General features: G+C 38.3%; 1 long non-coding RNA gene across 5 annotated transcripts in view; it reads left to right on the plus strand.

The window, feature by feature from the left end:
- Positions 1-23117, plus strand: part of LOC141581474 (uncharacterized) — a 323356-nt gene that overhangs the window by 61206 nt on the left and 239033 nt on the right. For 4 of the 5 annotated variants that reach the window (XR_012514128.1, XR_012514131.1, XR_012514127.1 and 1 more), the window contains one exon: positions 292-4130. The exons of the other annotated variant lie outside the window; for it this stretch is intronic. This is a non-coding gene — a long non-coding RNA (uncharacterized LOC141581474). Of the gene's footprint in view, positions 1-291; positions 4131-23117 lie in introns of those variants that run through there. 5 annotated transcript variants of the gene reach the window in all.

The raw sequence follows: 23117 nt of genomic DNA on the forward strand, positions 1-23117 counted from the left end.
TTCTTCCATATTATAGTACACAGAGCATATATTTTGAAGGTGAATTTTACTATTAGTAACTTATTCTATATGCTATACAACTGTGTATATATGTATGTATGTAAAAAACACAAAAATATTTTGGTGAAATTATGTAGCCAGTGGTATGTTAGAGATGCTCATATAGTTTTGTGAAAGCCAATTGTTAAATGTTTAGGATTTGGAAGCCAGTTATTAAACATGATTAGCTTGAAATTGGCCATGTTAGTAGTATTTATTTATTTATTTCTATTTATTTATTTTTTTTTTTAGATTGAGTCTCACTCTGTCTCCCAGGCTGGAGTACAGTGGCACAGTCTCCACTCACTGCAACACCTGTCTCCTGGGTTCCAGCGATTTTCCTGCTTTAGCCTCCTGAGTAGCTGGGATTACAGGCCTGTGCCACCATGTCTGGCTAATTTTTGCATTTTTTCTAAAGACAGGGTTTCACCATGTTGATCAGGCTGGTCTCAAACTCCTGACCTCAAGCGATCCACCTGCCTCAGCCTGCCAAAGCGCTGAGATTACAGGCATGGGCCACCACATCTGGCCCAATGTTGGTAGTATTTACACCACAGGAACAGGCAAATACTATAGCACATACTTATTTTCCTTCAATACCTAACTGTCATTAAATGTTCAGTGGCTTATCGCTGGATATAATTTTGTTATACTCAGTAGAATGTTTATGCCAAACAACTGTACAAACATTTTGTCTTTCATAATCTGATGAGAAATGAAAGATGATCAAATGAAACCTACCATATATGGAGGCAGATAATTGAAAGAACTAGACTGTCTGCTTAGAATATACCCCAAACTTGAAACTTGCAAACATAATGGAAATAAGCACCATCCTGCTTCTATGGCACAAAGTTATTCTTTATATATTGTCTGTCTTTTTTGCTTTTTTTACTGAGATGACCAAAAAGGAAAAGAGCTATGGTTTTCTGAAGTCAAAGTTTTGTCATTATTACTATCAAAGCATTTTTTTCTTTTGAATCTGTAAGTAAATGCTAAATGATTCAGAGGTAAGCTTATTATGACAAAAACTTGTTTACTCACCGAGTTATTTGTTCATTCCATAAATATTCTTGAAGTACTTATGATCTGTAGAGGAGAATATAGTGGTAAACATGGCAAACCAGATTTGCACTTATGGAGCTCACAGTCAAACTAGGGAGGCAGAAAATCATCGCCCATGTGTTGTTACATGTTATAAAGAAGTTCAGAGGGAAGAGAAGGAAATTACACGAAGCTAATGAAGCTTAAGTTTTGGGATACAGTCCCTGTTCCCTGGGTATGTGTGAGGGCCCTCAGGTAAAGTGGACTTTGTCATGTTTGCAAAGCTAAAAGGTAGCCAATGCACTAACCCAGCAGATGAAAAAGCAACTTGCACAAGATAAGGCTGGAAAGTTATGTAGGGACAAGCTCATGGATTGCCCTTCATAAGGTTGAAAGATTTTGGACTTTCTCTTAAGTATAATGGAAGGGTAATAAAGGGATTTAAGCTGAGGAATGACATGTTTTAGAAAGATTGCTCTGAACTCTTGTGTGGAGAATGGATTGGAGGGGGAGCAAGGGCACATAAAACATAATGAAAACTGGTCCTGTTGTGAATTGAGAGAGGAAGAGGTTATCTAAGGAAAATGCTAGTAGGATTATTATTATGAGGCTACTTACATTGGATATCATTTTTAATGACCTGGAAGAAGTGATAAAAATAATTTGATTACCCTTGCAGGCAGTGATAGGGAATTATCCATAAAATGGAAAAGGACATAATTTTTAAAGCTCTGAAAAAATCATAAGTAGCCAAGAAATAAACTCTATTAATCCTGAATATATATGTGTACAAACATAAAGCAACTAGGAATTTCTCAGTACTCATGGAAGAATGCATTGTGAATGATAGCACGTCTTGTCCAATGCTGTTTTGATTCTGAGAGCTCTTTATTGTTTGGTTCAACTAGGTGTTTCCAATTAGCTTCTAATGCTTTTAAGTTCTACTTCTGCCAAAATGACTACTGACAATTCATTTAAAGAGCTTGCAGAAGGATGTCCATTCATGTTAAATATTGAGCACAGCCTTACTTCTCCCATAAAATCATCAGAGAATCTCTAATACCATAATCAGCAGGAAACTCTACATTAAACAAGATGCCTTCAATAGTCTACACAGAACAGAAAGCAAAAATAATCATTGAATAGCCTAGCTGGCCTTGAAATCGTTATATAATATTTGTTGCTTCTTATCACAGATGAAGCATGGAAGAGTGATAAAATGCAACAATTCAATGTTCAAGTCAGACAAGTGTGAATATTCAGCTTTCATTAAGTCCATTGGAGATAAAACCATCCAAATGAAAAATCCACCTAAATTGTCACAAAACAAGCATTCATTTAAGTTACATCCTTGGAGAATATTCTGTTCAGTTCCTCTAAATGAAAGATCATTTACCTTCTGTTACATAAGTTGAAGTTGTACTAACTATAAACTTACTGTTTCTTCTTTTAATTCCGCTTAACAAATCAAGCAGAGCAGATGGTCGTTTTAATGCAGACCATTTCAGAGTCACCAGTGAATAAGACAACATGGCTGGTTCTGCATACAGGGAAGTTAATGTGCTGATGACTAGTCATCAGGTGTGCAACTCATTTATTAATTTTGATTTTTTAAATTATTAAATTTATTACCGGGTGTCTTAGTCAGCTGGAGCTGCTATAACAAAATACCATAGACTGGGTGGCTTAAGTAATAGATGTTTATTTCTCACAGTTCTGGCTGCAGACTGCTGCCTTCTTGCTGTTTGATCACATGGCCTTTGTGTGTACACATGGGAGAGAAAGAGGCGGAAAGAGAGAGATATCTGTCTACCTCTTCTTATATGAGCATTAACCCCATCGATTGAGTTCTACCCTCATGACAATCTAAACCTAATTATTTCCCAAATGCCTCACCTCCAAATACCATCATATTAGGGGTGAAGGCTTCAAGGTATGAATTTGGGGGAGGCACAAACATTCAGCCCATAACAGGGAGAGTACGACAATTGCCATAGTGAACAGTATCTATCCCACCCTTACCAAAATTAAAAATGTTATTAGTGCTACTATATTTTCTTTTCCTAAGTAGAGAGATGTAAAACACTGGAAATTAAAAAAAATAGATTATGTTTGAAGATAAGAAATATAAACAATTCGTGATGCTGATGGTTTGTTTGTAACATGATGTGATTAGATGCTTGATTAGAAATGTGTCTAATGCTGTAGAGTCACCTGATTTACAATCTAACTGAGCAGCATGAAAGATTTCTCAAATGATGTAACAAATTAGCCTTTAAAAATATAGCTGTATTCAGGCTTTTTGATGGAAGGCCATGAAACTACTAACTGGTATACCTCCAGGAGTTGGCTGGCCAGGACCCAGGCTGGTGCCTAATAGTCTAATCCAGCAAGTAAGCTAGTATCATGACTTTGGTACTGTGGAGGTCACTTTTCAGGTAATAGTCTGAATGTATAATCCTTGGATAAGGTGTAGGAGGGAATAAGGGAGGGGAAATGGAGACAGAGGGAGAAAACAGGGGGCAGGAGGTGGGAGAAAGATTCCTAGGTACAGGCAGCAGCAGTAATAGCAGCCAGCAGCAATAGAAACTTTGGCAAATGAATATTGGGGGAGAATGAAAGCACTGTAAATCCTGTATTATGCGGATCTGAGTAGTAGCAGATAAAATGATATATAGATATAGCTATGAAAATAATATGAGAGATAATAAACTGAAATGCATACAGGAACCAAGCAAATACCATAAATGTAAACAGGGACCAAGAGGATTGCATAAAAGCATGAAGCGGGCTGCAAGTAAGGTACTGGTGTCTTTATTGCCATTAGGTACAACACCCGTCATGTTATGATACCTTTTAAGGTACAATTTGAACTGAAAAAATATGACCCTATAAAACACACTGAGGTTGCTTTATGAACCCTGAGATACTGTGCTTAGGATTTGAACTTTGAACAACTGTATGCAGTGAAAGAATTTTCTGCAATGACTGCAAAAGTCCTAAAAAAAGAAATTGTTTCTTGTAATGGAGGCAAACAAAATAAAACATTTCAGAATCATCTTTTAAAAGCATGTATGGCTGAAAGTTTGGTTTCGATAAGTTCCCAGGTATGGGAGAATTAAAGTTAATATCAAAGGTTCAATTTATAGTATGTACTATATGTGTATGTGTATGTGTGTGTGTTTGTATGTGTGCACGTGCGTATATGTGTGTGGATATATTTGCTTAAGTTAGTAAGTTTAGTAAACTTTTCATAATTCATCTCTTAGAATTAGTCATTGTCAATTCAGCACTTTATTTGTATAGTGTAATATTTTCGAGTTTAGTTTATTCCCCATTGCCTCTGGCTTGAATAATTGTGATTTTGCTCTCACCAGTTTTTTTGTCTCTAGTTCCCACTACCCCTGACTCATCATCTCCAATCATTTCCTTAGGGAGCATCTGGGACTAGCCTGACATGGATTTCCATCAAGGCCAGCAGTGGGTATTGAGTATGAGAAGGCAAGACCAGCATAGACTCTCCTGTTTAAGGTGTTCTGTGAGTGGAGGAAGTCAATGGACACGTTGAAATCAGAGTCCATTGGAGAACATGGAGAGTTAAACATTGGAGGATTCAAATATCAAAGGCTAAAGGGCCAAAGATAGGTTTGTAAACTCCAAATAAAACCCTAAGCCCTCTGCCAACTGAACAGACCCTGCTTAGGCGAGGGCACCTGCAGAGAAACCTGAAACAGAGTTCCTGGCCATGACGGGGGAAAAGAAGTCAGATGTGCCTCATTATATTCCCTCTCTCTTGGAGTTTAGTCACAGCTGACCAACATTAATGTTAAAAACAGAGATTGTAAGACTGACAAAACAGACTCTTTGTGGCAATAAGATACCAAATTATAAGCAAGACCTAATAAAGTACACTTGCAGGCTGTTAACAAACAGGTCACTTGGACCCAGTATATTGTGTCTGACACTGACATGGCACACTTACCTTAACTTAAACATTCCTTTCTGCTGACTCCAAGTTTTAGACAGAGCCTTACTCTAATCAACTGCAAATTAAAAAATTTCAATCCATCTATATAAAACCAGTAAGCCCCTGCTTCTAGATAACCTACTTTTTTGGGACAAACCAATGTACACCTTTTGTGTACTGACTTATGTCTCTGCCTGTAACTACTGCCTCCCTAAACTATAGGAAACCAAACTGTAATCTGACCAGCTCAGGATTACCAACTCACGGCTTCTTGAGTTTTTGTTTCCCCTGGGCCACAGTCACTCGTATTGGCTGAGGATAAACCTCTTTAAAGTATTTTACAGAGTTTGGTTTTTCTGTTAACAGGTTCTTAACTGGGGGATGAATGAAGAATTTTGAGTTGAATAGAGTTAGGTTAGGATGAGAGTAGGTGAGGAACCTACAAGGATGGTCCATGGTTTGTGTCTGTTGGTCAGTGGGTGTGTGCATGGTGACTGGAATCCCAGGCTGGAACTGGGGCAGGGTAGATATTGTTCTCTCTGCTATTGTTCAAGGGGACTTTCTAAAATATGAATCAAATTATGTTACTTCATTTCTAATCATCGTGTTTAGAATTCTGCTTAGAACCTTTCCACTTGCCATAATACTCTCTGTTATGAAGTCAGAATATCTTGGTGTGTTGCAATCAACTGGGTGTGTGTGCAGTCACATTTAGGTGTATCTCATGCAATTTGTTGTTCATAATAAAGTGCTGAAGTTTGTGAAGTTTTTTTTTCCAATGCAAATGAGAGCAAATCTATTCTCTAATTCATATTTTGTCAGTCTCTCATTTGAGGTGCTTCCTTGCTGTTGCTTTTACCTCGAATGCTAATATTGGGCTGCTGTGTTATGTAATTCCAGAGAGCACCATTCCTATTGTATTCTTAAGTTGTTTTCCTAGGAGATAGGAAAAAGGTGGCATTCACAGAGGTGACAGGTGTCCCTGAAGTTGTAAAGGGAATGTTTTTCATTATGCTCCCTTTTCCTTATGGTTATGTTTATTGAACTTAATTTTCCTTTAAAATTTCTTATTGAATTCCTCCTCCAAAATTATCCTATTAATTATATGTGATAACTGTTGAAATAAATCAAAGATTATTAAATTTTTTACAAAATCATAGTAACATACCCTCACCATGTCTCTATTTCCATCCTTAACATCTGAGGTTATCAAGAAAAACACTCTGGTGAAAAAATTTTTTTGTAACTTTCTGCAAATTCTTAAAAATACCTATCTATCGATCATCTGTCTATCTATCTACAGCTGTATCTATATCCTTGGCCACTGTTTGTTTTTCCAAAATGACATCCTATAATATAATTCCTTGCAACATTCTAGACTTCCCTGTAGCTCAGTATATACAGATGTGACTCACTACTTTGAGGACTACATTTAGAATCCTTTGGAGAATAGTGAGAGTTTAATACTAGGGTACCCTAATAGCAAAGGCCAAAGGCCAAAAATAGGTTCAAGGTGAGGGTATGAGCCAGGAATTTAGAGTGGTAGAGCCAGGTCAGGGTAAGATTGGCTAAGGAAGACAGAAGGATGGTCCATGGCTCATTCATCAGTAGGTGTTTACAAGGTATTTAGAACATCAAGCTAGCCTAAAGGACAAGACTTTCCTGCAGCTTAATAGTTATTGATCTAGCTAATTCTTTTAAAAAGCTGCATTCTCAGCTTGAGTGTACCATGATGCATTCAAGTTCTCTCCTACGCAGGTTGTTGTAAGTTTTGCCAACTTTCTCAGTGCTGTAACAAACATACTTGTCTATATACTTCTGGGTTCTGAAGTTTTTGTTTCCATAAAGTACCAGAAACAGGACTGAGAGGTTAAAGTCCATGTATATGTAAGATTTATTTCTATTGACAGGTTACTCGCCAGGTAGCTGCAGAAATTCTCATCCCTTGGTGAGTTTCTCAATAATAGGATACACTTTTAAATTACCTAGGCCACAATCTCATCTTTTTATACTCTACTTATTAGAGTTTTTGAATCAAGAGCCTAAAGTTGAAGATTTTTAATAGAAGAATGCCTAAAGATGTTTTTCTTTCCGTTGACAAATATATTCATTAAACCAAAGGAAGATTACAGTGATTATCCTGGAACCTGAAAAAGGTCAATTTCATTAACTTCAGAAAAACAGGATAGACTGGCAGATACTAGAGTCTGGAAAGCTCATGTAGGTAGGAGTGAGCAAGAGAACAAGCCCAGCTAATTTTAGAAAAACAAACAAACAAAACAACAACAACAAAAAACCACCAACTGGTCCAGGTGATATGTTATTATATTAGTCCATTCTTGCATTGCTATCAGGAACTACCTGAGACTGGGTAATTTACAAAGAAAAGAGGTTTTAATTGACTCACAATTCCACAAGCTGTACAGGAAACATGGCTGGGGAGGCCTCAGGAAATTTACAATCATGGTGGAAGGCAAAGGGGAAGCAGGCACATCTTCACATGGTGGAACAGAAGAGAGTGTGCCAGGTGAAAGTACCACACACTTTTGAATAGCCAGATCTTGTGAGAACTGTATCATGAGACAGCACTAGGGGATGGTACTAAGCTATTAGAAACCACCTCCATAATCCCATCACTGCCCACCAGGCCCCACCTACAACACTGAAGATTACAATTCAACATGAGATTTTGGGTGGAGACACAGAGCCAAACCATGGAATGAGGAGGCTTATTCAATAGAATAGTTGTAGTCACCGGGTGTAGAACTGTTATAGTGGTAGCAGGAAGACCCAAAGCTGGGCCAAGTAAGGAGGAATTCAGGAGCAAAGCATATTTGGAGACTCGGGAAAATAGGAGGGAGGAGGTTGGCATCTGGGACATTTATTGGAAAGTAGCAAAGACTCAGTCCCAGTAACCTATGGGAAGCAGCAGGGAGCCATGGATTCCTGGGAGAAGGTCAGCCTTTCTAAGGCAGACAGACCTGCCTTCAAAGTCTGGCTCCGCTGCCTACTACTTTTTGACCTGGAGAAAGCTGTTAAATCCCATGGATCTTGATTTCTTTATCTGCATGGCATGTCAAGGAGTTGACTTAGTGCATAGCACATACAATATATACAGTGTTTGTTGTCATACACATGCAGCCTAGCATTTCTAAGACTGCTGAATTTTTCTGTGACAAAGCGTACATTTGTAAGTGTATAGTGTAAAATGAGTTGACAGTTGTATACTCAGACTCCAGTATGCCATATTTACCTTGTGTTCCGAGTAGTTGTCTCACTAAAACTAGAACTATATCTAAAACTTTGTCATCTTTCCCTGAACCTCCTACCAAAGTCCTCTGCTGGGTGGCTGGTTAAAAAAAAAAACTATAGGAATCCTTGAGGCTGTCATTCCCTGACAAGTAACAGTAGTGCCTGCAGTGCCTTGATGTTGGAGCTATTTGCTGGATTACCTCTTCTAGAATATCCTTCAAGTCCTCCTCTCTTTCTAGTACTTAGTCCTAGTTCTGTTTTCATAAAGTCTCAAAAAGACTTGCCCATTCATCTGTTTTCATAAAGTCTCAAAAAGCTCTCCAATCAAGCATACCTAAGTTAACAAATGCCGATGCTAAATTTCAGAGCATTGAGCCCATACTCCTGGAAACCCTTTTGCCCAATTGTCTTGTTTGGTCCTCAGGTGGAAGTGGTTGAGCCTATCCCTTAGGGGGCCATAGATGTAGGGAAATTCAGAACTTGCCAATGTCAGTGTTTAGAACTGGGCATTTATTGCACGAAGGTGTATGTTATGTACCAAGTTTTTCTTGAGCAGAGTTGATCCTTAATGTCCTGAGAATAAGAAAGTACTTCTCAGGAAAGTACTTTATGAATTTCTAGATTTGTTATGTTAACAGCAAACAAAAAAAGACATAACAATGAAAATAAGAACTATGCAGGGTGGATACCAGCTATTTTTACCTGCTCAGAATCCATTTTTCTTGCTCTGGGAAATGGTATCTCAGTTTTCCTTTGGGTCCCCACCCTCATCCCCAACTCTGAGTCCATGTAATGAGAAGATGACCCAAGCTTGCCAGTCAACATTTTCACTTGCTAGTCATGGCACTTGGTTTAACAGGGAACTGATCTAATGAAATTCAACCTCAAGACTTTTGTTGGAACTGTTAGGAAAGAGGCTGTTATGGTCATTAAGCTGGTAGAACACAAACCAGGAAGTGGTGGTGGTCATCTTGCCAACATAATGAGAAGAGCTTATTTAGATCCAAGTAGTGCCTAAAACCACACTCCTCTGGACTAGTCATGTGAGCCATTTAAATTGTATTTGCTTATGTCAGTTTGATTATATTTCTGTCACTTGCAATCAAAAGATTCCTGATGAATTTAGCTGGGTTCCTGAAATTGTTAAAATCCAAAGCTAAGCGTAATACTGTTGAAGACTTCTCTAAATGGTTAAAAATCTAAATAGCAAATCTGAGGACTGAATGTGGTTTCTGTTTATCATTAAGATAAAAGAATTGTGAGCAAAAAATATCACCTCACTCCTTCCAAAACTAAAAATGATACACTACGTAGCAAAAAGGATACCAGCTTGCAATTTTCAGTAGCATTACTATTACCTCTGAGCACTACAGGTAAATGACATAGATTTGTCTGAGATCACATGTTTAATCTAATTATTTCTAGAGTTCCTTCCAATTCTTCAGTGCTAGACAAACTATGTAGAAAATCAAGTATGATTTTATTTTATTTATTTTTTGCCATTGTCTCATTTTATGGGGTCATTGAACAGGAGCCATGGACAATAACAGTAGCAGGATATTGTACAACATACATAGATTTTGGAGCCAGACAGACATGTTTTTGGATTCTGACTAAATGACCTTGGGAAATTTACATAACCATTCAGTTTCAGTTTTGTCATTTCATGTAACATGGGGATAACGATAATTACTCCTCCCTAAAGACCAAGTGAAATGCATACTAAATCTAATGTTGTGCTTGCTGCATAGAATCCTAGTTTTTGTTTTTAAGTTCTATAAAGGTGACTTAGTTATAAATGAAGTTTCTAAAGTTACCTGTTATGTGTTTGTGTAAATGATGCCCTCATTCATGCCTAGAAAGCCCGGAATAAATCTTTCTGTTACATGTTTTACACATGAGACACCCTTCTCTCCCTAAACAGATATATTTTTAAGTAGTTACCTGAGTTTAGATTTGTTTCACCAAAACAAGTGGCAATTATGGGAAACTGAGATTTCTCAAAGAGTAGTTTGGGGAAATAATGCTCTGGCTCAGGTTGAGAATACAACCATTTAAAATGCAGACACAAGGACCATTAGAAGGAAAGCTGGGTTATTTGTAATGCATAATGATGAAATGCTATATACTATGTTGATTTTGCTAGTGAGTGGATGTTTTATTTTTGATGTGCTCCATATTTTTAAAGGTTTTGTAATCTGAATTATAGATGATACCAAGTATTTGCTAAGTTCCAAATAGCATCTGTTTCTTGCCATTTGATTTTTATCTTTTCTGAAAATGCATATTTTAATGATGCTAAAACCATAAATCTTTTCGACAGTGCTCTGTGAGTTTTAATAAGTAGTAGCCAGGGCCAACTTCCACTTTCAGTTGTTGAATGTTAAACAGCATTGAAAAATGTTAAGTTGTTAGATAACTGACTAGTTTTCTCAAACCTCTCTGGGAAGCTGGGAATTAACCATGCCTCCTACTCCCTTTTCCACACTCCAAAGGGAATATGCTAATCCACTATTAGCTTTACAGCAATGGCTTAATATTCTATTTTAAGAACTTGTGCACAAGCATTATATAAATTGATTTCATTCCATCAGGAATTCACACCTAGAAGCACTGCCCTGACATGGGAGTAGGAGTGAAGGGGACCTCCCAACTCTCCCAGCTACAGGGCCCTGAATGATAGATATATGGTACATAAAAGGGGGACATCTGTGCATGTTTGTGGAATGAATGAAAAAATAAACACTTTAATTCTCTACTGTAATGTTTTGCTCACAAAACATCCAAATCGACTTGAATCCAAAGGAGATGGAAAGTAATGCTGTGTGTGGAAAAACATGAATTCAGGCCTGTTAGTTTTTCTAGTAAGGTCCCTCGATGTGCCTTTCAGGAACAAGGCCTATGGGACTCTGTGACTCAGGAACATGGTACTTTTCCTGATGACAAGGCAGCATCAAGATCCTTTGGGGCTTGCATTCATTCCTCTGGAAGCTGGATGTCACTGTTTTTACTCTCCCACTCCTTCCTCATCTTCTAATACTCATCTGTTTTGCTTTTTTTGTTTTGTTTTGAGGCAGAGTCTCACTCTGTCACCCAGGCTGGAGTACAGTGGTGCGATCTGGACTCACTGCAACCTCTGCCTCCTGGGTTCAAGCTATTCTCATGCCTCAGCCTCCCGAGTAGCTGGGATTACCGGTGTGCACCACCACACTCGGCTAATTTTTTGTATGTTTAGTAGAGATGGAGTTTTGCTGTGTTGGCCAGGCTGGTCTCGAACTCCTGGCCTCAAGTGATCTGCCCTCTTCAAACTCCCAAAGTGCCGAGATTACAGGCATGAGCCACTGCGCCTGGCCTGTTTTGCTTTTTCTTACTTGGTCCTATGGTTCTTATATTTTATTTAGTGCAAAGATCTCACATATTTAAACTTTTATGAAAAAAGTCCCACACAGATACATTAAAAAGCTTCACTCTGAGTCTGTCTCACATCTAGGCAAAGTCACACAGATTGGCCATTTTTTTTCAAGTGGATTGGAAGCTATGCTCTGTAGATGGTTTTGTGTGTATCGTCTCTTTTAGTCTTCACTGCAAGTCATAAAACAATTCTGAAGCATCGTTATTTCCACTTGACAGATGAGGATGCAGAGGCTTAAAGAGGTAAAAGTCAGCCAGGCATGGTGGCTCATGCCTGTAATCCCAGCACTTTGGGAGGCTGAGGCGGGCAGATCAGTTGAGGTCATGAGTTCGAAACCAGACTGGCCAACATGACAAAACCCTGTCTCTACTAAAAATACAAAAATGAGCCAGCCATGGTGGTTGGCACCTGTAATCCCGACTACTAAGGAGGCTGAGGCAGGAGAATTGCTTGAACCTGGGAGGCGGAGGTTGCAGTGAGCCGAGATTTCACCATTGCACTCCAGCGTGGGCAACAAGAATAGTGAAACTCCACAAAAAAAAAAAAAAAAAAAAAAGAGGTAAAAGTCTTTTTCACTTAAAGATAGTATCTTGGTCTTTTTTTTTTTTTTTTTTTTTTTTTTTTTTTGAGACGGAGTTTCGCTCTTGTTACCCAGGCTGGAGTGCAATGGCGCGATCTCGGCTCACCGCAACCTCCGCCTCCTGGGTTCAGGCAATTCTCCTGCCTCAGCCTCCTGAGTAGCTGGGACAGGCACGTGCCACCATGCCCAGCTCATTTTTTGTATTTTTAGTAGAGACGGGGTTTCACCATGTTGACCAGGATAGTCTCGATCTCTCGACCTCGTGATCCACCCGCCTCGGCCTCCCAAAGTGCTGGGATTACAAGCTTGAGCCACCGCGCCCGGCCAGTATCTTGGTCTTTAACAGGGAGGGAAGGAAATATAAGCAGACAGGCAGGATGCTGTGTTTGAACAAAACACTTTAGAAGTGGACACATCTTTATGGTTAATCTTCCACTTATGATGCAAGAGGTTTTCTTATGACTATGTTAAAAATGCATTTATCTTACAATCTTATAAATATCTCTAAGCCACTTCCAGGCCTTGTGTCATGACTTTTATGTAATATGATCTTTTAATGACTGCCTCCCTTACTTCTTATATCACCACTTACTTTCTAAAGTATTTTAAGTCCCAGCTCAGATGTTACCCCTCAGAGATGCCTTCTAAGATGACTCTAGACCCTCTAATCACTCTCTATTCCAACGTTCCATTCCATTTATCTCATAACTTCTTTTGCTGTTGAAAAATCATATTTTTTATTGTGTGTATCTCTACTGTGAATGGGAGCTGCTTAGGAGAATGGCCCTTGTTTGTTTTATTTGCCTCTCCATCCCCAATCCTTAGAATAGTGCCTGGATAAATTATTGCACATTCTTCAAGATGCATATTAAGGTAAATGGCATGACTCTGATCCTTAAATACTGAGGGATTGGCAAGGGCAAGGCTGACTGGTGAGGCCCAGTCACAGACAGATGGAAGATGAATGGCAGTACTTTCTTTCTTTGCCAGCTGTTGGATTGTTCTGGCTCAGTGCACTAAGGTGGGTATAATTAGCCCAAACAAGTGCCCAAGTCTCAGTATAAAGCGATCTTTATCTTATTTCCTATAGGCATTGACTGGGTTGTGTGAAGCCAAAGCAGCCTCAGTAGGTACTCATAACTCCTGGGACATTAAATCAACCCTAAAGAATCCTAGGGATTTCTGTTTCAATGTAGGATATGTGTAGATTACTTTGAAAATGACCAAACTTCTGGATCCCTGCAAATGACTGCATGTAGTGATTCAGATAAAACCCTTCTCTTCACTAAGTGCTTTGTTAATTGCTTTAATACCACTTAATTTCATCTTTAAACACATCTAGAGACATATACTATTATTATCCTCATTTTTTAGATGAGGAATCTGAAGCTTAGAGAGAGTAAATGACTTGCTTAGGTCCCACTGCTAGGAGAGGAGGTATGCAAACCTAGCTGACTCTTCTCAAAATTGATACTTACTGTCTAATTGGCAAAGATCTGATGTCCCATTCTACTGTGGCCTATAACCTTTCAGAAAATTATGTTTGTCAGCTATGAAAGAATGTTCACAGTTTGAGGATAGGCCTAAGAGACCTTGGCAGAAACTTGGTCTAGAAGTTAACAAAGAAGTCAAGGGAAATCATGATTTTTAAGTCCTGAAAAAGAGAAATCTTACGCAAATCAATTTTTGGAAAGCGCTTATCTTAATTGATTTGAACTATATATATACTTTGGAAACAGACAGACTTGAGTTCAAAGCCCAGCAGTTATTTAATGCTATGTAACCTTGAATAAGTTTCTTATTCTTTTCAGATTGAATATGGATTCCAGTACCTATTTCCAAAATATATGCGAGGAGAGCAGCCAGTTCAGTGCTTGGTACACATAGAATGGGGAGCAAAACATTATTTTCTTTTCTTTAAGTATTATGGTTGGGAAGTTTTTTGGTTATGAAGTTTTATGTTTTCCTAAATTTCATGTTCTCCCAGTCATGTTAAAATTTTATTTCTATTCATTTTATTTCTTGCCTCAAGTACAGTTTAAAGATCACAATTCATTTCTTAAGACTTGTGCATCATTGCTCTGAAAAATCTCTTGGCCTTCGTAGTAGTTGGTAAAATTTACTTTTCTTCTTCACTGAATCCTCCCGTACGTCATCCCTGACAATGTGTTTGTTTTTGGCTTTCATTTTACCTCTGGTAATTCATGAATCTATGCCACCGCGTCTTCTGACATTATACTTAAAAAGTCCTCCCAAAGCATGCTTTTTAAAAGTTGGGGCACAGCAACCTTGAGAGAACATTCTTCTTGAAGGAGTATTATTAGACTTTGACTAAATGATATCACCTTTAAAAGCTGGATTTTTCAAAAATCATTTTTTTTATGGTCTTTGTCTAGAAACACTTGTGGTAAGAAGCAAAAATACAAGCATGAAGTAGCTTAGTCATGACCTTATATCAATAACAAAAACAAGGGCCATTAACTTAATTGGAACATATGAATCTGAAAGTGCAGCTATTCAAGTAAATATAGCCAGCTCTATGAGTCCAAGCGGGGCAAAAAACTACCTCCAACAGGAGAGAGACAATGTAAAAGCAATAAAATGTAAATTGTCTATAATATTGCTCTCAGAATAATGTCAATTTGTTTACACTTGACAGGCTACATTTAGTAAACTTATCCACCATTTTTGTTCTGTTTATAAGACAAAACAAGCTGAATAGCTTGCGTATTTGTCACTGACATTTCAGGGCATGTGTGCAAAATTATAATTAACATACTCTTTTTACAAACTCCTACTTTTCCTTTGTTCCTAAAAGTTCTTGGGCAGCTAGGCTATTTTTGCATTGCCCAAGTCACTCCTAACTTACCAAGGTGAGCTGGTGCCACGATGTACACCTGTAGTCCCAGCTACTCAGGAGGCTGAGGCAGGAGGATTGCTTGAGCGCAGGAATTCAAGATCAGCCTGAGCAACATGGTGAGACCCCATCACTACAAAAACAAACAAACAAAACCCCCAAAACTTACTAGGGTGCAGAAAGGCTGCCATCAGTGCTAGGACCCAAGTACTACAATCCTACTGACTCCATACTAAAGGTAGGTTACTCAGTCATTTCTCTGCATTCTTGTCTTAGGTGCTATTGTGCTCAGAGTTGACTGTGAGGCAAGCCTCTGCATCTATGCAGAAATAGAACTGCAATACCAAAAAGTACTTCTGATCTCCTTTGACTGGTTGTGAATAAGCACTAGTATCCTCATTTTGCAGAAGAAGAAACTAAAGCTCATAGATTCTAAGTAAGTCACTGAGAGATGCTGAGTCACACTGATACTAAGTGAGTCATGCTATTAGTAAGACTGTGAGGAGCAGTCACACTATCTGTAAGTTGCAAACTAACTGGACTCAGGGTGACCAACTTTCCCAGTTTGCTCAGGACTGAGGGGTTTCCTGGGAAGCAGGACTTTCAGTGCTAAAACTGGGACAGTCCCAGGCAAACCAGGATGATTGGTAGCTCTAGATGTCTGATTTTAGAAACACTATACTCTTCGTCTTTTTGCTTCAAGCTCTAAAATATTTAGCTCTTCTTAAAATCTTTTTCCCGTCATATCCTGCTATAATCCTCACCCACCCACTACCCTATCTTCTTCTACTAGTTTAGTTGGCAGACTGCGCTTGCAATTGCATTTGCTGTGAGACTCTCACTACAAATTGCAGCCCATTTACCCTCTTTTCTGAGCCACAGGAAATTGAAGGGCTGACAACTCAGTGTCTCTGTGGTTTTCTGGGCCTCTAGCTTTATTGGATTTTAGCCAGAAAATTATTATTCTTCCTTGTTGGTGACAATTGCATAAAAAAAAAACCCCAACAACTTAACAATTATCTTGATTTTAAAGATGACAAGGTCTATAAAGAGGAATAAAGCTAAAGACCTCTGGGCATTTAAATTCTTCCATCCAGATACTCTGATGCTATAATGATGGTTCTTGTTAACCATCATATCTTCTGTCAGGGATGTCTCAGCTGCTCTTGGCAATTTCTTTCAGCAGAGGAGCATCCTGATGGTGAAGCCTCCTGGCACCTGCTCTTATTGGCCTTGCTTTTCTTAGCAAGAATCCTCCCTTTAGGTCCCTCCCTTTAGTTGACCCTATTATTTTTGACAGCTTTGAGAGATAGAAATTACTTCTAGTGGCTTTTGCTGATGGCAACAATCCTCTTAACAGGAGCTTTTCTGAGACTTTGCTGAGGTCTTTTGGTTTTTCAGAAAGCCCCATGCTTCTTCTATAGCTGATAACTTAGTTTGATGCTTAGTAGGTACTAGAGTGCTTATTAGGCCCTGTAGTGACAAATCATGGTGCTTTACCATGGTCTATGGCAGTGTTGTTCAAACTGTAGGTCCTTACTCCTTAGTGGGTCATAAATCAATGTAGCAGATCAAAACCAGTCATTTTGTTACTTGTGGCAGACATCTGAGTTACCCCAGGTTACCAGCGTCACATCCGTATGGGTCTGCAGCAACATCTGTCCTTACCTTCTCAGAAGAAAGAATTCAACAGAGGAGCATAAAGGAAAAAAAGAGACAGAGGCAAATTTCAGAGCAGCAGTGGAAGTTTAATTAAAAAGACTTTAGAACAGGAAAGGAAGGAAAGTTCACTTGGAAGAGATTCAAGAGACTCCTGAAGGTCAAAGAGAAAAGGGAGCGTTTAACATTGATCCTAGGGCTGTATTGGCTCCTCTTTCCCATGATTCTTCTCTTAGGGTGGGCTTTCTGCATGCGGAGTACTCACCTTAACCTTAGGAATTGAGCACACAGAGTGTGTTTAGGAAATTGCATGCATGCCCATCTGAAGCTTTCTTTACTTTTTCCAGTGGATAGTGCACCTGGAAGGTCATACTGTGCCATTTTGTGTTTTAGTGCTCATGGCCAGGAAGTTTTTCTCCCTGGCATCTGCATTCAATCAACAATTTAATGTTAATAGCTATGGATCATCAGGAAATCACCTCTCCCTGGCACCCTGGGTGGGCTGCCAAATTGTAATTTTTAGTGAGGCAGTGTGATAATGATACAGGAGGTAAGAAAAAATTACTTAGGTGGATAGTGAGGGTATGGAAGTCCTCAATAAGATTTACCTTTTAATGAAAAGTAGCCCCAAATCATTTTCCTTTCTAACAAAAAGCAGCCTGTAAAATTGAGCTACAGTCATAGATGCCGGCAGTTGTGGCAGTCATGTTCAAAATGGCAGCCCCATCTTCCCTTTTTCAGCGGCATGTACAGTAATGAGCAGATGAGATGGCTCTGGTTAACAGGAGAGTTCATTTGCATAATAAGATTAGGATGAGGTGGCCAGCATGTGGGAACATGCTATGTAAATGTCATACCTGATCAATCTGCGAGCCCTATGTAAATCAGACACTGCCTCCTCAAACCTGACTATAAAATTCAACACATTTGCTGCCCACCAACTGGCCCTTTCTGCTAGGAGACCCCTCTCAATATATAGAGAATGCTGTTTCTCTGTCTCTTCTCTTCTGCCTATTAAACCCCGGCTTCTAAACTCCTTGTGTGTGTCTGTGTCCTAAATTTTCCTGGTGTGAGATGATGAACCCCAGGGTATATACCCCAGACAATGTAGCCACATCAGTAATTGTTGAACCTGATATTCCTAGTAGGTCGGGGAGACCCCTCTCCTGCCCAGCTGACGCCTATCTACCTACCTGTAACAATTTTGAAAAAGAAATTTTTTAGACTATAATGGAATAGAAAGCTAGGAATACATTATATATAGTAAATGTGAAAAGTAGAAAGGTCCTCTTCAAAGTTTTCCTTCTTGTTAAATAATAATAATAAATGTTAGAAATAATAGTTTCTTTCAAAGACTTTCTTCAATGCCTTTTTGCTTTTTGCTAATTACTCTTTGTTAAGCCCTATCCTCTGTAGCTATCAGACATAAAGGAATAAGTACATTCTATGTCCCTGTACTTTAACCAAGATGTCTGTGCTAGATGTGTTCACAGGCATGTCCCAGCTTGCAGCCTATGCCCCTTCCTTATTTAGGAATGTTATTACTTTTCTAAGTACTTTGTAAGCAGTGTCCCCTTTTCCTTTGTTCTCCATTGTCCCTACCTATTTAGAAAAGTTTTAAGTTGTTAGCCAATCAAGTTGAATTTTAGATTGTGAGGTCTGGCTCCAACTGAGATCAGACACAGCAGTAAGGACGCAATGCATAAAGAGTAAATATATATGCCTGCCTTTCCTTTGTTCATTGTACTCTTGTAGCGAGACTGCTGGTGAGTAGTCCCCTTTCTGCAGAAAGTAAAACTGCCTTGCTGAGATAACTTTTTGTTTGAATACTAATTTTTCCTTGTAGTACCTAGGAACAAGCATTCTGTCTCTAACAGTAAGGATTCACATTGTTTTATAAAATTTTTATTTCACTATTGTATACATGTGAGTGCTTGCACACATGCAAACAAGATTTTAGAAAGATATTTGTAGAAAGACATTCATCATACTGTTTCTGAAAATAGCAACACATTGAAAACACCTAAATGTTTGCTGGGAGGGGATCATAAGCTCCATGCATGCCACATCTACAACATTCATTACTGTATCTTTCCGGAGCTTAGCACTCATGCCCCATACATAGCAGCTGCTCAATAAATATTTGCTGACTGGCATTATTGCTGAGAGATTGAAAGCATTCTAAAGCATCTACACAATAGAATTTAATGTAGTTATTAAAACTGTGTTTTCAATAACTTTGTAAACATTTGGAAAATATTCATAATATAACATTAAGAGAAAATATACATGAGGTAATTATATATGTAGTTGTGTATATGTATGTATGTAAAAGATTGGAAGGAAAAACACCAAAATGTTAACTATAGCTATTTCTGGCTAGTAAGATTATGGTTGACTCTAAAATTATTATTTTTTCCATATAGTAAACAAGTCATTTTCATAATTAAAAACTCTTATTTTATTCTTTGGCACTGCATTAGATAAATAAACTTACTGACAACCACATGGTATCCCAGATTTAAGTGCCCCACTTAGCCTTTCTTGGAACCTCAAAGTAAGGAAAAATTCCATTGATTCACCCTGTTCCAGAGGAACGTCCATACACACACTCTACAAAGGAGTCTCTTAAGGGCGTTCTCATTTATTCAGCAAAATTGTATTAATCTCCTTCTTTGTGGGAGCTATTAAGCCAGATTCAAGGGATTCAGGGATGAACAGAGCATGATCTCTCTCTTTTAGGAGTTCATAGCTTGCTAAGGAAGAAAACGAGCAGATAAATAATTTTTGCAGTATATAATATGTGCTACAGTAAAAATATGACCCTGTGCTGTGTCTCATGAATTCTGACCTCATCACTCCCTTTTTGCTATATCTTAAACTTTAATAATTTAGGGGCTGGGAAGGCATTCTAAATTTATCTTTTCAGTTTCCTTGTTTGCCTGAAGCCTGGGAAAAGCCTTGCAAATCAAGTTCCAGTTATCAAAGGTGGTCATCCTACAGCTCTTTAAGTAGAGATGTTGATTAGAGGCAGTATAATGGAGTGATTAAGAACATGGGTTTGTGATTCAGCATATGGTAATATAATTTATAATTTCACTGCTCTGTGACCTGTAAGTCATTCAATTTATCTGGTTTTATTTTTCATATTTGTATTTTGTAAGGTTATCAGCCCTTTAGTATATTGAGATTAAATTATTTAGCATGGTCCCTGGCACAGAGTAGGGCTCATTATATGCTATTCAGTTGTTTTTCTGGGTTCTAATGGTTCCAAATTGTTGTCTGGACATATAAAACTAAGTTGATCTTTCTTTTCTGAGCATTTAGTATATTAATAAAGGCACCAAGAAAGTTCAAATTTTTTATAAGTTACTTTAGTTTTTAATACACTAAATGACTTTTGCCAGAGAGGTTATATAGATTAATAGATTAAGAATTAAGAAAAATCATAAATGAGAAACTGACAACTGTGAACAGTCTCATATGTATTTTAAGCAAGTCTTACTACAGATTTTCGGTGAAGCTGACTGACAATGATGACTTGTTTGCTGGATGGAGGTCACTGAGGGCAGTCATTCAGAGAAAGGAGGGGTCATTACAGTAATCACCAGTTCAGTTTTTCCTTTGCTTCTTCTCTTGGAAGATTCCAACTTATGTCACTTCTACAGTTCTCAAAGTAGTTAGTGTCTTTATAGCTCTGATCTGGGAAGACTAGTGTTTGTATACCTCAAAACAAACAAAAATAAAATAATATTGTCCAATAATGATTTGCTGGCAATTTTGCATTTTGTAAACAAGAGTTTCATTTTATAAATAGCTGTAAATTTATGATAGAAAGTTTATTTTCCTCCCATTATGACATGATGATTCTGACTCATTTCTACAACTATCTGAATAAGTCAGAATTCTTTCTGTTGCAAATGGTATGTCCAGAGATAGTTGAGCTTCAAGCACAACTTGATCTCATAAACCAAATGATGCCACCAGGAAGTCCTCTCTTTCGCCCTGTTAGTTCTTTTCTTCTGTGTTGACATCATCCTAACACAAACTTTCCCCAAGGGGTGCAGAAGACTCAGCAACAGTTTTAGGCTTACAGAACTTCCAGCTTAGCAGCTGCAGTTAAAAGTGAACTATCTTTCCTGATAGGATAAGTCTGGGCTGATTTTATTGACACAGATTGTGGTCTACACGTGTCCCTACTCGTGAAAAGGGAGATATTATTTCTGCCAGAATCCTCAAATGAGATCAGAAGCCAGGCAGGCAAAAACCAAACTAACACAAACAAAACCAGAATAAAAACAAGAACAAATGCTTCCTATATTATTAACTCAATTAGCTTATTTGAGCTAAGTATAGAATTTAGGATTAAGGCTCTGTAAATCTTTAGACAAATTAAATTTAACAGAGTTTAATTGAGCAAGGAATGATTTGAGAATGGGGCAGCACTCAGAACCAGCAGGGATTCTGCTCCACAATGTGGGCAGACAGCATTGATGGACACAAATCAGAGGTGAGGAAGAGAAACAGCTTGATTGGTTATAGCTCAGCGTTTGCCTCATCTGAGCATAGCTTCATCAGTTGACTGCCTGTAACTGACTGAAGCTCAGCTGCTGTGATAGGCTGAGACTCAGCTGTTTGTTACAAAAGGACACTCTGAAATTAGGCTTTCAGTTAGTTTACATGCTAAGTTAGGTTGCAGTTTATTATGTAAGAACTCAAAGCACTAAAGCATCCTCAGGCCAAATTTAGTTTAACAGCAACTCATTAAGGCATCGTTCTCTTCCATTTATGATTTTATCCATTGACATGCTTTCTATTATTTATTCTAAGCAGATAACTTCCATATCCCCGTCTTCACACTGACCCTTCATCCTTCACTTTAGAGCCAAATATCTTCCTTCCTGTTTGGCACCTCTGTCTGAATGTCACACCCTAATCTCATTCATAAGTAAACTTCTATCACATATATTCACAGACACACAGAACATTTAAGTGTGGTTTCTGTGCACAGTGTGTGCACATATGTGAAAGAGGGAGATGGTTTGCAAGAGTACTTGGTATTTTTTAAAGTACATTGTTGATATTTATCTACTTAAGCAAAGCAATATTCCCATATCAACTGACTCACTGGCAAAAAAAAAAAAAAAAAAAAAAAAATTAACAAGCTAACATGTGGGCAGATCAATGTGATCCTTTCACCAAAACAGTAATTAAAGGAATCGTTAGGGTTTGATGCTAAGAAACAGTGAAAAACAATACATGGTTCTGCTGGATCTTCATAAGAAAATCTGTTAATCTATAACTGGACTTCTTTTTAAACAATGCACTGCTGATTCCATTGATTGAAAGGATACACATTGTGGTCCTGGCCCAAGCATTGGCATGTGAACTTGCTGGCAAACCATGCTGTACCAGGTCCCACAAATAAGTCAGTTGAGAAGGAAATGCCAGTTAGAACAGATATATACTCCTGTTTTTATTCATCACCTTAAGGACCTGTCATTATTGTCACAGCGTACATATTTAAGTTGGTGAGTTTTAGGGTTTTAAAGATGAGAACATCAGTGTGGTTCTAGTGAGGAGATGCCAGGCTGCAGACCTTAAGAATAAGAGATAAAATGAAAATTTTCATCATGGATGTTCTCCATAAAAATTGCACTTTTGAATGGAATTATTTTGTACCATTTTTACTTAATTTCTTAAAATGCAAACCAAAAATATGTTTTTATAGGTCTTAAGCATTTTTTTTTTTTTTTTTGAGACGGAGTTTCGCTCTTGTTACCCAGGCTGGAGTGCAATGGCGCGATCTCGGCTCACCGCAACCTCGGCCTCCTGGGTTCAGGCAATTCTCCTGCCTCAGCCTCCTGAGTAGCTGAGATTACAGGCACATGCCACCATGCCCAGCTAATTTTTGTATTTGTAGGAGAAAACCAGGGTTTCACCATGTTGACCAAGATGGTCTCGATCTCTTGACCTCGTGATCCACCCACCTCGGCCTCCCAAAGTGCTGGGATTACAGGCTTGAGCCACCACACCCGGCCTAGGTCTTAAGCATTTTGACTTTTAATATGTATTTTGTTAAACACTGTCCTAAAACTGAACAGAGAATGAGGAAAGACAGTTCACCAAAATATGGGTATTTTCCTTCCTACAAAAGCAGCATTGTGTAATGCCAAACTCATCATTTTCTGCCCAAACCAGCTCCTTTTTCTTGGTTCCTTGTTTCTGCTCATAGCTTGATGATTTTCAAATGTCGTTTGTCTCTGTTTCAGCATAGTGGTATAATATTGATCATGCTTTTGTTTGT

The sequence above is a fragment of the Saimiri boliviensis genome, chromosome 15 (assembly GCF_048565385.1).
Source record: "Saimiri boliviensis isolate mSaiBol1 chromosome 15, mSaiBol1.pri, whole genome shotgun sequence".
Classification (NCBI taxonomy): Eukaryota; Metazoa; Chordata; class Mammalia; order Primates; family Cebidae; genus Saimiri; species Saimiri boliviensis.